This window comes from Bufo gargarizans, chromosome 7 (genome assembly GCF_014858855.1).
Source record: "Bufo gargarizans isolate SCDJY-AF-19 chromosome 7, ASM1485885v1, whole genome shotgun sequence".
NCBI lineage: Eukaryota > Metazoa > Chordata > Amphibia > Anura > Bufonidae > Bufo > Bufo gargarizans.
Genome location: NC_058086.1, coordinates 121,540,117 through 121,558,151, shown reverse-complemented (window position 1 = coordinate 121,558,151; position 18,035 = coordinate 121,540,117).

Sequence of the window (18,035 nt, the reverse complement as noted above, 5' to 3'; positions counted from 1 at the left end):
CAGGCCTACACTGGTTCAGACCGTGTGAGATAGACCCTCTACATACAGGGGTTTGATTCAGGCAATTGAAATACAGCCATTTGAAATACAGCCAATTTGTGCAAAGAAATATTTTATTCAGGCCTACACTGGTTCAGACCGTGTAAAATACACCCTCTACATACAAGGGTTTGATTCAGGCATTTGAAATACAGCCATTTTGGGCAAATAAATGTTTAATTTAGGCCTAAACTGGTTCAGGCCCTGTGAGATACACCCTCTACATACAGGGGTCTATTCAGGCATTTGAAATACAGCCATTTGAAATACAGCAATTTTGGGCAAATAAATATTTCATTCAGGCCTACACTGGTTCAGACCGAGATACACCCTCTACATACAGGGGTTTGATTCAGGCATTTGAAATACAAACATTTTGAGCAAAAAAATCTTTAATTGAGGCCTAATCTGGTTCAGGCCGTGTGAGATACACCCTTAACCCCTTAAGGACATAGGACGTACCGGTACGCCCTATTTCCCGAGTCCTTAAGGACCAAGGACGTACCGGTACGTCCTAACTTTAAAATCGGCATTCCGGCGCCCCAGGGGTTAATTTGAACAGGATGCCAGCTGAAATCATTCAGCCGGCATCCTGTCAAAACGCCAGGGGGGGTCATGTGACCCCCCCCCCCCCCGTGTCGGCGATCGCAGCAAACCGCAGGTCAATTCAGACCTGCGGTTTGCTGCGCTTTTTGCAGTTTCTGATCCCCGCGGTCCCTGACCGCGGGGATCAGAAACTTCAGAGTGCCTAAAATCAATATTGTGCACCCCCCCTGCACCCATGCACGATTTGATGGCGGCGGGTGGTGCAGGAGGGGTGTCGCAGGCGGTGGGGGCGTTGCGGGAGGCAGGCGGTGCGGCAGGCAGGGATCGCGATCCCCCGCCCGCCTCTCCTTAGACCCTACTCAAGATAATCGCCCAAAAACTGAAAAAACTATGGCTCTTAGACTATGGAGACACTAAACAATTTTTTGGGTTTTAAAAATGAAGTTATTGTATAAAACTTACATAAATAAAAAAAATTGTATACATATTAGGTGACGCCGCGTCCGTGACAACCTGCTCTATAAAATTACCACGTGATCTAACCTGTCAGATGAATGTTGTAAATAACAAAAAAAAACGTGCCAAAAAAGCTATTTCTTGTTACCTTGCCACACAAAAAGTGTAATATAGAGCCACCAAAAATCATATGTACCCTAAACTAGTACCAACAATACTGCCACCCTATTCTGTACTTTCTAAAATGGGGTCACTTTTTTGGAGTTTCTACTCTAGGGGTGCATCAGGGGGGCTTCAAATGGGACATGGTGTCAAAAAACTGGTCCAGCAAAATCTGCCTTCCAAAAACCGTATGGCATTCCTTTCCTTCTGCGCCCTGCCGTGTGCCCGTACAGCAGTTTACAACCACATATGGGGTGTTTCTGTAAACTACAGAATCAGGGCCATAAATAATGAGTTTTGTTTGGCTGTTAACCCTTGCTTTGTAACTGGAAAAAAAATATTAAAATGGAAAATCTGCCAAAAAAAGTGAAATTTTGAAATTGTATCTCTATTTTCCATTAAATCTTGTACAACACCTAAAGGGTTAACAAAGTTTGTAAAATCAGTTTTGAATACCTTGAGGGGTGTAGTTTCTTAGATGGGGTCACCTTTATGGAGTTTCTACTCTAGGGGTGCATCAGGGGGCTTCAAATGGGACATGGTGTCAAAAAAACTGTCCTGCAAAATCTGGCTTCCAAAAACCATACGGCGCACCTTCCACTCTACGCCCCGCTGTGTGGCCGTACAGTAGTTTCCGGCCACATATGGGGTGTTTCTGTAAACAGCAGAGTCAGGGCAATAAAGATACAGTCTTGTTTGGCTGTTAACCCTTGCTTTGTTAGTGGAAAAAATGGGTTAAAATGGAAAATTAGGCAAAAAAATTAAATTCTCAAATTTCATCCCCATTTGCCAATAACTCTTGTGCAACACCTAAAGGGTTAACGGAGTTTGTAAAATCAGTTTTGAATACCTTGAGGGGTGTAGTTTATAGAATGGGCGGTTTCTATTATGTAAGCCTCACAAAGTGACTTCAGAGCTGTAGTGGTCCCAAAAAATTGGGTTTTTGTAAATTTCTGAAAAATTTCAAGATTTGCTTCTAAACTTCTAAGTCTTGTAACATCCCCAAAAAATAAAATCTCATTCCCAAAATAATTCAAACATGAAGTAGACATATGGGGAATGTTAAGTCATCACAATTTTTTGGGGTATTAATATGTATTACAGAAGTAGAGAAACTGAAACTTTGAAATTTGCTAATTTTTCAAAATTTTTGGTAAATTAGGTATTTTATTATGCAAAAAAAATTATTATTTTTTTACTTTATTTTACCAGTGTCATGAAGTACAATATGTGACGAAAAAACTATCTCAGAATGGCCTGGATAAGTCAAAGTGTTTTAAAGTTATCAGCACTTAAAGTGACACTGGTCAGATTTGCAAAACATGGCCTGGTCCTTAAGGTGAAAATGAGCCCGGTCCCTAAGGGGTTAACATACTGTTGTTCTATTCTACTATTAATTAAACACCCATTTAGAGCATCAAATAAGGGACGTGGCCCAGGTCATGGTGCTGCTGCTAGAGCTCCTGTTGCAGTGAGAGGACGTGGTCGATCTGTGCCAGCTACATGCACAAGTGAAACCACTTCCTCATGTGTCAGTAGGCGACAAAACCTGCAGCGGTATTTGGTCGGGCCTAATTCTGCTCTACGAATGGTGAGGCCTGAACAAGTACAGGCAATAGTATATTGGGTTGCTGACAGTGGATCCAGTTCCTTCACATTATCTCCCAACCAGTTTCCTGCTGAAAGACCACAGTTGGCACCAGCAGCCGATGTCCATCAGTCTTTCACCTCACCCCCTTGCTAATCAGCCAAGCAGTTTGAACCCCAAGTCATGCAGCAGTCTTTTCTGCTTTTTGATGACTCTGTTTGCAGGGTTTCCAATGGCCATCCACCTAGCCCTGCCCCAGAAGTGGAAGAGATTGAGTGCACCGATGTCCAACCACTTACCTTTTAAGATGAGTACATGGGAGGACCATCGCAGCACGTCTCGGATGATGATGAAACACAGGTGCCAACTGCTGGGGCTTTTGAAAGTGTGCAGACTAACAAGGAAGGCAGGGTTGAAGCCTGGGTGGAAGATGATGTGGAGAACGATAAGGTCCTCGACCCCACATGGAATCAAGGTCATGCGAGTGACCTATGTAGTTCGGAAGAAGAGGCGGTGGTTGCACAGAGCCACCAGCACAGAAGAAGAGGGAGCAGGGTGCAAAAGTGGAGCGGCCGTTCTCTAGACAGTACGCCTCCTACTGGCCACCGCAGCAAGTGACTGAACACACCAAAGCTAGCTCCAAGGAGTTCCCTAGCATCAAGACAATGTGCTGACGACAAGACACGAGTGGTTTGCACACTGTGCAATCAGAGCCTGGAGCGAGGCATAAACGTTCCCAACCTGAGCACAACCTGCATGACCAGGCATTTAAGTGCAAAGCACGAGCTGCAGTGGAGTAGACACCTCAAAAACCAAGAAAGGTCTCTGGCTCCTCCTGCTTCCTCTTCCTTTTCATCCACCTCTGGAGTGACAGTGTCACCTGTCTCCCCGCAAATAGAGGATCTGCCAGCAACACCAACACCTTTGTCACCAAGCATCTCCACAATGTCCCATGGAAGCATTCAGCTCTCCATCTCCCAAATGCTGGAGAGGAAGAGGAAGTACCCCCCTACCCACCTGTGATCCCTAGCCCTGAATGCCAGCATTTCTAAATTACTGGCCTTTGAAATGCTGTCATTCCATCTGGTGAAGACGGATAGTTTTAAAGGCCTTATGGAGTTGGCTGTCCCACAGAACGTTGTGCCCAGCTGTCACTACTTTTCAAGGCGAGCCACCCCTTCCCTGCACAACTAAGTAGGGGACAAAATCAGGTGTACACTGCGCAACGCCATCTGTGGCAAAGTGCACCTCACTACGGATACGTGGACCAGTAAGCACGGTCATTGCCATTATATCTCCATAACAGCACACTGGGTAAATGCAGTGGCGGCTGGGCCTGAGGCGGATAGCAGTTTGGCGCATGTCCTTCCACCAACGAGGATTGCAGGGCGCTTCAGTTTGCCTCCTGTTGCTTCCTCCTCCTACTCTGCTTCTTCATCCTCTACCAGCTCCTCATCCGGTCAGCGTAACACCTTCACCACCAACTTCAGCACAGCCAGGGGTAAACTACAGCAGGCAGTTTTAAAACATATCTGTTTGGGGGACAAACCCCACACCGCGCAGGAGCTGTGGACAGGCCTTGAACAACACACCGATGAGTGGTTTGTGCAGTCAGCCTCAAGCCCGGTCTGGTGGTGTGCGATAATGGGTGAAATCTCATTGCAGCTCTGGGACTAGCAGGTTTGATGCACATCCCATGCCTGGCGCATGTGCTGAATTTGGTGGTGCAGAGATTCCTTAAAAATGACCCCGATATGTCAGAGCTGCTGCATAAAGTGTGTGCAGTTTGTGCACATGCTGGCCAGATTGTTCGAGCTGCAGCAGGCGATAGTGGAGTTTCAACTGCAGCACGCACGGGTGAGTTGCTCGGCGGAACAGCACCACTTCACCACCAATGACTGGGCCTCCATGCAAGACCTGTGTTCCTTGTTGCGCTGTTTCGAGTACTCCACCAACATGGCCAGTGCCAATAATGCCATTCTCAGCGTTACTATCCAACTTCTATGCCTCTTTAAAAAAAAAGCTCCTGGCGATGATGGAAGAGGATGTGGCACAGGAGGAGGAAGAGGGATCATTTCATAGGGTTTCCGGCCAGTCATTTCCAAGTGGCTCCGAGGGTGGGTTCCTGCACCCACAAACCAAAGGTACACAATTGTCCAGCCAGGGCACAGTTCTGGAGGATGATGAGGTGGAGGATGAGGAGGAGGAGATGCAGGAGGAGCAACCATGTTCACAGCAGGGTGGCACCCAGACCAACTCATGGCCATCACTGGTGTATGGATTGGGGGTTACAGAAAACAGACGATACACCTCCCACAGAGGACAGCTTTTAGTTGCCTCTGGGCAGCCTGGCACACATGAGCAATTACATGCTGCAGTGTCTCCGCAACAACCGTCGAGTTGCCCACATTCTAACTTGTGCTGATTACTGGGTTACCATGTTGCTGGATCCCCGTTACAAAGACAACGCACCGTCCTTAATTGCGTCACTGGAGTGTGATCGTAAGATACGCGAGTACAAGTGCACGCTGGTAGACGCGCTGCTGGTGGCATTCCCAACTGACAGCGGGGACACAGTGGAAGCTCAAGGCGAAGGCAGAGCACGAGAAAGAGGTCGCTAACGCAGCTGGAGCACCACCAGCTGAAAGGTGGAAAAGCTTTGTCAGCATGCCACAACAACCAGCACCACCAGCTGATATGGAACGTCTTAGCAGAAGGAAGCATTTCACCAACATGGTGGAGCAGTATGTGCGCACACGCCTACACGTACTGAATGACGGGTCTGCCCCCTTCACTTTCTGGGTCTCCAAATTGGGCACATGGCCTGAGCTTGCCTTTTACCCCTTGGAGGTGCTGGCCTGCCCTGCAGCCAGTGTATTATCGGAACGTGTGTTTAGCACGGCAGGGGGCGTCATCACAGACAAGCGCAGCCGCCTGTCCACTGCCAATGTGGACAAGCTCACGTTCATTAAAATGAACCAGGCATGGATCCCTCAGGACTTGTCCGTACCTTGTGCAGAATAGACATGTATACCGGCACTAACCAGCCATTGTTATACTGCAGCGCAATTGCTCATTCTTGTATTTTGGATTTTAGAGTGTACCCTAATTAAATTAAAAAAAAAAATGTAAGCAAAAACCTGTGTTGGCTACCTCATCCTCCTCCACCGCCGCTTCCACCTACACCGCTTTGTCCACCGCCTCTTCAAACTTCTACTCCATATGGAACTCCACCTCACAATCAATTTCTTTTTTTTTGTACATATTTTATTTTATATCATTTCACTACTTTGTCAGTTAAATTTTCTGCTGAAATTCAGCAATTTTTGGGTGTATAGTACCACTGCTAAACCAAGTAGACAGGCTTAAAAAATAAAAATAAATATTTCATTTACATTTTTGGGTGAAATTAACAAATTTTTGGGTGTATAGTACCACTGCTATACCTAGTAGACTGACAAAAATTGTTATTTATATATTCTGGTGAAATTCACCAATTTTGGGGTGTGATGTACCATTGCTATACCTAGAAGACCGGAAAAAAAATCTGTTCCATTTTCTGGTGAAATTCACCAATTTTTGGGTGTAATATACCCCTCCTCTACCTAGTTGACAGCTTAATAAATTTCAATAATTTTTCTGTTACATTCTTGGGTTGACATTATACAATTTTAGACGTGAATAAACACCTGCTATGCATAGATGACAGGGAATAAAATGTAATAAATTATTCAGTAATTAATGTGCGCCACATCCTTTTATTCAATGCTTAAACTTTGAAAAGTTGTCACACTTTTACGCTTTAATAATTTCTCCCATATTTCAACTCTATAATTTTAAATTTGAAAAAAATAATTCTCCCTTGGATGTGTCCTCTCTTTCTTACGCTCCCTCTCTGGCCTGGAACCCTGATTCCCCACCACCCATGATCACCATGGTAGGCGCATAAAAGAACATCGAAAGTTGATAGAACAGATATCAAATTGGATCGTGAACATCACGGGGACGTGCGACATGGTGGGGCAGTAAGTGTGCACACGCCTACACAAACTGACTGACAGGGGTCAGCCCCTGCAACTTCTGCGTCTCCAAATTGGGCACATGGCCTGAGCTTGCCCTTTACCCCTTGGAGGTACTGGCCTGCCCTGCAGCCAGGGTATTGTCTGAACGTGTGTTTAGCATGACTGGAGGGGGTTATCACAGGTTATATTTCCCAATGTTTTGGGGTGTACCCTAATTTTAAAAATAAAATTTAAAACCAAAAAGCAGTATAGGCGGCTACCACCTACACCGCCACATCCACCACCACCTCAATCTCCTACTCCATATGGACCTCGTCCTCCTAGATCAAGAATTATTTTATTTATTTTTTACAAATTTTTTATGTTATTTCCCTACCCACATTTGTTTGCAGAGCACTTGCCATGCTCTTAACCACACTTTGATGCCATTTGCAGCCCTCTAGCCCTTTCCATTACATTTTTACAGCCATTTTAGTGCTCAAAAAATCGGGTCCCCATTGACTTCAATGGGGCTCGGGTTCGGGGGTCAAGTTCGGGTCCCGAACTCGAACTTTTTTCTCAAGTTTGGCCGAACTTGTCGAACCCGAACAACCAGGTGTCCGCTCAACTCTAGTTCATAGCAACCTGCTTTATAATAAAAGCACATGATCTAACCTGTCAGATGAACATTGTAAATAAAAAAATAAAAAAAGGTGCGAAAACTGCTATTTTTTGTTACGTTGCCTCACAAAAAGTGTAATATAGAGCAACCAAAAATCATATGTACCCTAAAATAATACAAACAAAACTGCCACCTTATTCCATAGTTTCAGAATGGGGTCACTTTTTTGGAGTTTATATTAAAGGGGTGCATCAGGGGGTCTTGAAATATAACATGGCAACTCAAAATTATCCAATTGAAATCTGCCCTCCAAAAACCAGATGGCACTCTGTGCCCTGCTTTGCATCTGTACAGCAGTTTATGATCACAAATAGGGTGTTACTGTAACCTATAGAATTAGGGCAATACATATTGAGCTTTGTTTGTCTGTTAACCCTTGCTTTGTCACGTGAAAAAAAAAATGGATTATAATGGAAAATCTGCCAAAAAAGTTAAATTCAGAAATTTCATCCACATTTTCCTTTAATTCTTGTGGAACACCTAAAGGGTTAACAAAGTTTGTAAAATCGGGTCTCAGCTCTCTGGCACGTACCCTTCCTGATATAGTCCCAAAAAATGCATTAGCCATGCATGACCCTTATCAGCCAATAGAAGCTTGCAGGCCTTTAGTCTCCACATACACACAGTTTTACACCAGGTTTCTATAACAACCCATCCATTTTTATTCACTATTGTAGGTCAGCTTTTAAGGTAATCTGTCAGCAGGATAATCGCTATTGAAGTAAAGCCATAGCCTAATAGCACTTAGTACCTTATGTCCAAATGTGTCTTTGTTCCAGCAAAATGTTTTTTATCCTCTAAAAATCCAGTTTATTTGGTATGCAAATGAGCCAGTAAGGTGCCCACTGGGGCGTCTTTCTTGCAGGAAGGAGCCCAGGCACACCTCCTGCCACAATGTGTCCACCCACCCCTCCTACATCACATTCAAGCCATAACTCTGCCCCTCTTTTCCCTGCTCCCAGCATAAGGGCGGGCTTGTGCACTAGCAGAAGGTGTGCCTGGGCTTCTTCCTGCAAGAGTGACGCCCCTCTGGGTACCTTACCGGCTCATTTGCATACCAAATAAACTTTTCAGAAGATAGAAAACATTGATTGCTGAAACAAAGGCACATCTAGAAATAAGGTACTAAGCGCTATTAGTCTATGGCTTTACTTCAATAGCGATTTTCTTGGTGACAGATTTCCTTTAAAGGGTCAGGGCACTGTGGATGACACTGTTAAGGACGCGGAGTGCTGTAGAGGTCAAAGTTCAGAGGACAAGTAGAGTGGCCATTCAGGCCACCCACAAAAGATGGACTTAAAAACTCTGCCCCCATGTCACGCTAAGCCAAGCCCCTGCCTTGGTTAGACCACGCCCCCATCCCACTCCTCAGCCTATGTGGTTTAAAAAAAATTAAGGTAAAAATCTACTTCTGTCAGCGGCAGGGGTGGGAGGAAAGGTGAATTTCTCCCTGCAGCTCACGCTCAAACAGCACCGTGCTGCTGTCTGAGAGTGAGCTGTTCAAAAGGACATCCCTGTGTCCGTCCAGTCCCTGTACCGGATGGAGGACAGGAAGTCTGAAAGCTGGACTGTCCACCCTAGGGGCAGGCTGTGATGGATGTCCCAATTAAGGGGATTGTCCACTATGGAGATCAGTGTTAAGGGGCAGATTGCTGTAGAGGCCACTGTTAAGGGGACGGGGTACTGTAGAGGTCACTAATAAAGGGGCGGCCGCTGTGAAGGTCAATATTAAAGGGGCGGGCCGCTGTGGTGGTCACTGTTAAGGGGGCAGGATGCTGCGGAGGTCACTGTTAAAGGCGTGGGTGCCGTGGAGGTCTTTGTTAAGGGGGCAGGGAACGGTGGAGGTCTCTGTTAAGGGGGCAGGGAACGGTGGAGGCCTCTGTTAAGGGGGCGGTCTGCTATGGAGGTCAGTGTTAAGGGGCGGAGTGCTGTAGAGATCACTGTTAAGGGGGTGGGGTATTGTGGAGGTCACATTTTAAGGGAACGGAGCTCTGTGTAGGTCAATAACAAAGGGGACGTTTGCTCTGGAGGTCACTGTGGAGGGAGCTGTGGATGTTACTGTTAAGAGGTCAGGCTTCTGTAGAGGTCAATGTTAAAGGGGCGGGCACTGTGTAGGTCACTGTTAAGGGAGGAGGAGACTGTGGAGGCCACTATTAAAGGGGCAGTGGGGTACTGTGAGGTCACTGTTAAGGCAGCGGGGTACTGTGAGGTCACTGGTAAGGGAGCGGGGTACTGTTGCAGTCATTGTTTAAGGGGCACGCTGTAAAGGAATCACCGTCACTCGCACTTGATTTTCAGATGCAGAAATTTATTTCAAGTCACTTCTTATTTCATTAGTAGTGACGCGTTTCAGCACTTACACGTGCTTTCATCAGACTATGTTCACATAACCTCAAACATGTCTTAAATAGCAAAAAAGTGGAAAAAAAAATAAGGAACTGATGACATACCACTGACTCCTCCCCCTGATCAGATACACTCAGACAGGGAAGCTTTCACTTGTTTCCACTGGTTTCAAATGAAAAGTCCCATAATTAATTCCACGGAAAGAAAACAAAATAATTAGATATCAAATCAGACTACTTATATTGTATTCACGGTTTAGGCCTCTTGGCTCTATCGTTTGTAAATACGCCTCTTTTTGCAAAAGTAATTTATTACGGTCGCCGCCACAGGAAGGTAGTGGAACACCTTCAATCACCTGGTAACGCAATTGCGCTATGGTATGCTTTTTTTCATGAAAGTGATAAGGTACAGGGAGCAGTAAATTACCCTTTCTAATGGTGGATTTGTGTTCAACCTATCCTTTATTCTCATAGAGGTTTCCCCCACGTATAAAAGTCCACATGGACATTTAAAAAAATAAACAACAAATCTGCTGTCACACGTGAATACACCTCTTATGGGGATTCTCTCCCCAGAGTGCGGGTATGAGAAATGAGTCCCCCTAATCACACTGGAGCAATTTACACAATTCAGACAGGGGGATATACCCTGTCTGGGAGAGGATAATACATTCTGTCTTAAATCCCGTTTACTACTGCCAATGTTGGCCCTGACTATTTTGTTTTTAATGTTATCTGCCCTTTTAAAGCATAACATGGGGGGTCTCTGAAATTCCTCGATCTGAGGATATGATTTGGAAACTGTATGCCAATGTTTATTGACAATGCCCCTTAGTTGTTGGGTCAATGGGTGATATTTGACCACCAATAGGATGCGCGGTAGCTTTTCTGTCCTAATTTTTCTTAAAGTATCTAATTTTTGCCCCTGTTCTTGTAAAAGTGGCCTAGGGTAACCTCTGGCTATGAACTTATTCTCCATTACTTGAAGCCTAATCTTACGGACCTCCGTGTTGCTCACTATTTTCCTGACTCGCTGAAATTGAGAGAAAGGGATGGATTTCTTTGTTGGGACCAGATGACTGCTTGAAAATACAAGTAAGCTATTGCGATTCATCTCCTTTGTAAATAAATCAGTATACAATCCACCCTCTTCCCCCTTCAGAACCCATGTGTCTAAAAAATAAATTTTATGCATGTCATGATGCATGACAAACTGTAGCTCCTCCCAGATTGAGTTTAGGTACGTAGAAAACTCTGTGAGGGATCAAATGTCGCCCCGCCATATGCAAAAAATGTTGTCAATAAAACAACGCCAGTGAGCAGTGCCGGCCATTTCACTCTAAATTGTTTAAGGGGCAGTCACAGTGGAGGTTTCTGTTAAAGGGGATGGAAATGATGGAGGTCACTTTTAAGGGAACTGTAACCTATAGTCACTGTTAAGGAGCAGGCGCTGTAGAGGTCACTGTTAAACGGACAGGCTGCTGTGAAGATCAAAGTTATGTGGCTGGGCTGCTCTGGAGGTCCCTTTTTAAGGAGATGCGACACTGTGGGGGGGGGGGGGTCACTGTTAAGGTGGGGGTCAGGGTTAAGGGGGGACTGTGGAGGTCACTGTTAAGGGAGCAGGGTAGTGTAGATGTCACTGTTATAGTGGATACTGTCGATAACTTAACGACACACACAAGCATTAAATGAAATAGATAAAATATATACGTGTGAAGCTGGGTCCTTCAGCTAGTGTGTATATATATATATATATATATATATATATATATATATATATGTACTTTATTTCCATATAACTTGTATTTACCTCTTCAAAATCAGACCTTACATTTATTATTCCTGAATGAAAATGACCTGGATATCAGGGAGACATTGTGATTTGACAGCAATTCTGCCATGGTTGTGAAAAAGAAATCTAATAGCAGAGCTTCTTTAGTAATTTGATACAGAATTTATAATGTAATTATCTCTTGGTCACAGTAATGCAGTAAAGATAGAGATAAAAAGTGATTGCATTCATTCTTGGGTCATTTTTTCAACTTCTATCCTCACTGTAGTCTATATGATAGAAATAAAGTACTTGACCTGTTAATTGTTCATTCTTAATCTTATTAAGCAGAGCTTGAGGAGAATAATTGCAATAGCTTCCAGTACACTTTGCCTTTTAATACTCGAGCAGACCAGTTTATGGACTTTCCTAGAAGCTGTGTGGAATTGGATCATACCAGTGGTCTTGAGCAAACTAGAGATGAGCCACATTTTTTGTTTGCCAGCAGTGACCTCCTTTGTGACATCCTTCTATAAACATTGGGAGTCATTTACAATCAGATATACGCCACTTTATTCTGTTACACGCCATGTTGCGGCAGAATCTGCAACCTCTTTCCCGCTCACGTCAAGCCTAAAAAAATGGGTGTAGCATGTACGGGGAATGGGATGGGCTGATAGGCCCCTCTCATTCATCATTTTCTATGCCTGGTTCAGGAACAGAAAAATATATAAATCTAAGACAGTGAGTAAGCTATCTTACATTTAGAAGGGTGGTGGATAGGCTAAAAGTATTTAGAGGCTGGGGATCAATTGCCAGTGCAGGGGCTTATTAAGACTGGCATCTAAAATGCTGGTCTTAATAAATGTGCCCCATTGTTTTTGTTCAATGTTCTTCTAAGGACTCATGCACACGGCCGCAAACACAATCACAGATGCGGACCCATTCACTTTATTGGGTCCACAATTCCGGAGATGCGGAATGGAGTCACGGAATGGAACACCGGAAGCACTATGGAGTGCTTTCGTGGTGTTTCTTTCCGTTGTTCCACACCACAAAAAAAATGACATTTTTAGTGGTGCGGACTGACCACGGACCCATTCAAGTTGAATGGGTCTGGCCCACTGCACGGATGTTGCAATTGCGGTCCCCAATGCACGGAGTGGCCGCACAACAGCCGTGTGCATGAGGCCTAATAGTGGACAAATGAACAGACATTTTTAAAGTTTCTAATCTTCTGCAGGTATCTTGCTGTTATTCTTGGATTCCCTCTCATTTCTTTAAGAATTGCCTGTTGTGCTCTTGGAGTGATCTGAACAAAATGCCCTTTTCCTAAGGAAACTATCAATGATTTTGCATTTGCTCCATTTGTGGCTCATTTTTCTAACTGTGGACTGATGCACATCCAAGCCTTTAGCAATGCTTTTGTAGCCTTTCCTAGTTTCATGTGTCTCTATAATAAGTCTTGTGAGTTTTTCTAAAATGTATTTTCACTGAGTTATGGTTCACATTAACCGATTAGTGTTCAGCGAGCATGCTCAGTCGAACCGCTGTTCGGCTCGAGCATCGCTATGCTCAACACATGGCGGTACTCGGCCGAGTACCGCATGTGCTCCCTCGCCATGCTCGAGTCTCCTCCCCTCACGTTTCTTGGCTGCTATACAGCCAATAAACGTGCAGGTAAGTACTGCCATCACTGTAATGCTGTAGCCTTGTTGGTTGCTATATAGCACCCGATGGTGCGTGTTAGGCTGATTATTAGTCAGGGAGAGATGCGCTTAGGAAGGGACAGATAGTGTAGGGAGTGTGATCACAATCTATATAGTTGAAAAACGTTTCAAAGACCCAAAAGTTCTTTTAAGGACTATTGCGTGTAGTGGCAGCAATATAATATAGCCATCAAATTTTTTTTTCAATACTTTTTCTATAGAGGGTGTCTGCAGTGACTTGTGACATCTGTGCAATACATTCTGTGTGTCAGGGCCAGAGATATAAAAAATATAAGTAAAATATATTTTCCTTTTTCCATACCTTTACATACTTTTTCCATATACTCTGCTTGCTGTGAACTGTGACATCCGTGCCACATCTTGTGTGTCAAGCGTGCATATAACATTTAATATGAAGAAGGCAAGCAGTAAGGGATGGGGAAGTCGTCGTGATGATCATGGTTCACGCAGAGGCTGTGGCCCTGGCCACGTTGAAACTGTGCCTGCTGCTAAAGCACAAGAAAAACAATCATTCAAGATACCTAGTTTCATGTCCCAGTTTGCAGGGCGTCGCAGGACAAAACGGAAAGGAAGAAAGATCCAGCACCTTGTTTTTCTTGCTTGACGTTTATTCCACAAACCAAATGTACAGCGGTGATAGAAACCTCCAAAAATAAGCCCCAGTACGGTCTACATGTTTCGAACCAGATGGTTCTTAATCATGACCTCATGAGGTCATGATTAAGAACCATCTGGTTCGAAACATGTAGACCGTACTGGGGCTTATTTTTGGAGGTTTCTATCACCGCTGTACATTTGGTTTGTGGAATAAACGTCAAGCAAGAAAAACAAGGTGCTGGATCTTTCTTCCTTTCCGTTCAAGTTTATATGCTTGGGTCTCATCCCATCCGTGCACTCTTAAAACTGTTGATGCAGGTGAGCTGGACTTTTACTATTATTCGTCGCAGGACAAAACTCTTGAAGTCAGACCAGTGCGACCAGGTGGTCAGTTGGATTGCAGCAGATAATGCTTCCAGTCAGTTAAGCACCACTCTATCTTCCACCAAGTCCAGTCTCAGTAGCCAAGAGTCTGGTCAACAGAATCCTCACCTGATCCTCATTCCTCCCACCATGGAGAGTCTGGCCAAACAAGTGATCCCACACCCGGATATTCCGAGGAGCTCTTTTCATTGCCATTACTTGATTTGGCCCTCATGCCAAGCACGCTTGAAGAGGGACATAAGATCTTGTGCTCTGATTCCCAACCTCTTGAGCATCCAGAGTCACAAGAACATGACGGTGAGGAATGGCAATTAGTGTTTAATTAGGTGGATGATGATGACACAGTTGCCAATGAGGCAACCACAATCACTGTCTCAATAGGTTGATGAAGAGAATGAGACACAGTTGTCAATCACTGAGGTTGTGATCAGGTCAACAAATCAAGAGGATGATCAGAGTGAGGAAGAGGAGGTGGTGGATGATGAGGTCACTGAACCAACTTGGGAAGGTGGAAAGCCGAGTGTGGACAGCAGTACAGAGGAGGAGGGATCTGCAGCACCGCAACAGGTTGGAAGAGTCAGTGGGGTGGCAAAAGGGAGAAGGCGGGCCACACAGGCCCACAACTGTTCCACCAAACTGTTCCGCCAGTTTGGCGCTTTTTTGAGGAAAGTGCGGACAACAAAAGAATAGTAGTTTTCAACCTGTGCCACACCAAAATGAGCCGGGGAGTGAACACTAGCTACCTCACCACCACTAGCATGATCCGCCACATGGCATCCAAGCACTGTAATAAGTGGGATGAACGCCTTGGTCCACAATCTGTGTCTGCGGGTCACACCACTGAGGCAGATTGTCTTCCCCTATGGTGCACAACTTTTCAAATTACTGGCCCGGGAAATGTTGCCATTTAGGCTCGGCGACACTGAGGCCTATTGCAGCCTGATGTTGACAGCCGTTTCTCATTATGCAGTCCCCAGCCGCCATAATATTTCATGGTGTGCCGTGCCGCCTTACATCAACATGTGTCCCGTAACATCACCCATGCCCTGACCAACTCAGTTACTGGGAAGGTCTATTTAACCACTGACACACGGACAAGTGCTTTCGGCCAGGGACGCTACATTTCCCTGTTGGCACACTGGGTGAACGTTGTGGAGGCCGGGAGCGAGTCGTACCATTGGATGGCACAGGTGCTACCGACACAGAGGATTGCGGTCCCTACGTTGATCAGGGTTTCCGCCAGCACCTACATTAGTGGCTCCAACCCCCATTTCTCCTCCTCCGCCTCCTCCTCCACTTCCACCTCCGAATTATCTGCGTGCAGCACCAGTCAGCAATCAGCCGGTAGCTGGAAGCAGTGTAGCACTTCAGTGGGGAAGCGGCAACAAGCTTTGCTGAAGTTCATATACTTAGGGGAAAAACAGCACACTGCCGCAGAGCTGTTGCAGGCGATAAGAGACCAGACCAAGCTGTGGCTCTCGCCACTCAACCTACAACCAGGCATGGTTATGTGTGATAATGGCTGTAACTTGGTGGCGGCTTTGGAGCTTGGCAAGCTCACAAACATCCCATGCCTAGCCCACGTCTTAAACTTAGTGGTTAAGCGGTTTGTCAAAACCTTTCCCAATTTCCCAATTTGCCGCGTGTGTGCACATTTCTGCAAGTCATCGACAGCTTCAGCCGGTCTGTCAACGCTGCAGCAGCGCTTGAAATTGCCACATTGTTGCGCGATGTGAGCACGTGCTTGAACTCCCCGTTCCACATGTTGGCCAGGCTTTGTGAGCAGCAGAGTGGAATACCAGCTGCTACATGGTCGTCACATTTCCAGTCAGCTCCCGCTAATCAGAAGTGAGGAGTGGGCATGGATGTCTGCCCTCTGTGAAGTTTTAAGAAACTTTGAGGCATCAACACAGATGGTGAGCGGCGATCACGTTATTATCAGTGTAACCATACCACTTCTGTGTCTACTCAAACACTGGATGATCAAAATTAAGGACGATGCTTTGCATGTGGAAGAGGCGAAAATGGGAGAAGAAGACAGTACACAGGGTGATAGCCAGACCACCCTCCGTCCGTCTTCTCAGCGCAAATTGGACATTGAAGAGGATGAGGAGGAGGAGGAGCAGGAGACGGTTGCCTCTGCTACAGAAGGTAGTAGCCATGGAAGTTTAATTCCATCTGTTCAGCGTGGGTGGACAGAAGAAGAGGAAGAGGATGAGGAGATGGACAGTCATCCTCCTGATGACGACAGCGAAGTCTTGCCTGTTGGTACTCTGGCACACATGGCTGACTTCATGTTAGGCTGCCTTTCCCGCACGTTATACGCATTTTAGACAACACGGATTACTGGGTATTCACCCTTCTCGACCCCCACTACAAAGAGAACTTCTCATCTCTCATTCCTGTGGTGAGTAAGTAAAATGGTGCAATACCAGAAGGTACTTGTTGAGAGATTGCTCCAAAATTTTCCATCTGACAACGCAGAGTCCATACTTCCTTAGGCAACCGAGGAAGGGAGACAAGGGGAACACCCAGCAGTTCCAACAAAGTCAGTGCAACACTCTCCAAGGCATGGGACACTTTCATGACACCCTGCCAGCAACCTAACCTTAAATCGCTGCCTAGTGGTACAAGGAGGGAAATCTTTTGGAAGATGGTGAAGGAATACATAGCAGACCGTGTCAGCATCCTAAATGATCCCTCAGTGCCTTAAAACTACTGGGTGTCCACGCTGGACATGTGGCACGAACTGACGGGTGCTCTACACCTTAGAGGCGCTGGCCTACCCTGCCGCCAGCGTTTTGTCTTAGCGGGTATTTAGTGCTGATGGTGGCATTATAACAGATAAGTGTATCCGACTGTCAAGTGAAATTGCTAACAGGTTGACTCTTATAAAAATGAACATGGCCTGGGTTGCCCCTGACTTCTCGACTCCACCAGAGGAAAGCAGATGAACAAAGGCACTTTAAATGTGTTTAATGTACTCAATACACTGTATTCCCATTGACACCTTCCACCACAAAAAAAGGGTATATAGTTAAATCTTCCTTTTCTTATCCTCCTCTTCCATCAAATCAACATGCTTATTTGTCACATATAATGCCCTTGCATATTTGCCCTTTGCATATAATGTTTTACAGGGTCAGCTCCCTGCAGGCCCTCGCATATAATGTTTTACAGGGTCAGCTCACCTGCATGCCTTTGCATATAATGTTTTACAGGGTCAGCTCACCTGCAGGCCCTCGCATATAATGTTTTACAGGGTCAGCTCAACTGCAGGCCCTCACATATAATGTTTTACAGGGTCAGCTCACCTGCAGGCCCTCACCTACAATCTTTTACAGGGTCAGCTCACCTTCTGATGACGACAGCAAAGTCTTTCCTGTTGGTGCTCTGGCACATATGGCTGACTTCATGTTAGGTTGCCTGTCCCATGACCCGTGCATTATGCACATTTTAGACAACATGGATTACTGGTTGTTCACCCTTCTTGACCCAAGCTGCAAAGAGAACTTCTCATCTCTCATTCCACTGGTGAAAAGGACAAGCAAAACGGTGCTATACCAGAAGGTCTTTGTTGAAAAATGGCTCCAAAGTTGATAGGGCAGACATCCAAATGGATCTTTGCTGTCATGAGGACGTGCGATCGCCTAGAATATATCTAAAGTCAACAAAGCAGCAGCAGGCCCTCACCTACAAGTCCATGTCTCAGTAGCCAGGTGTCTGGTCAACAT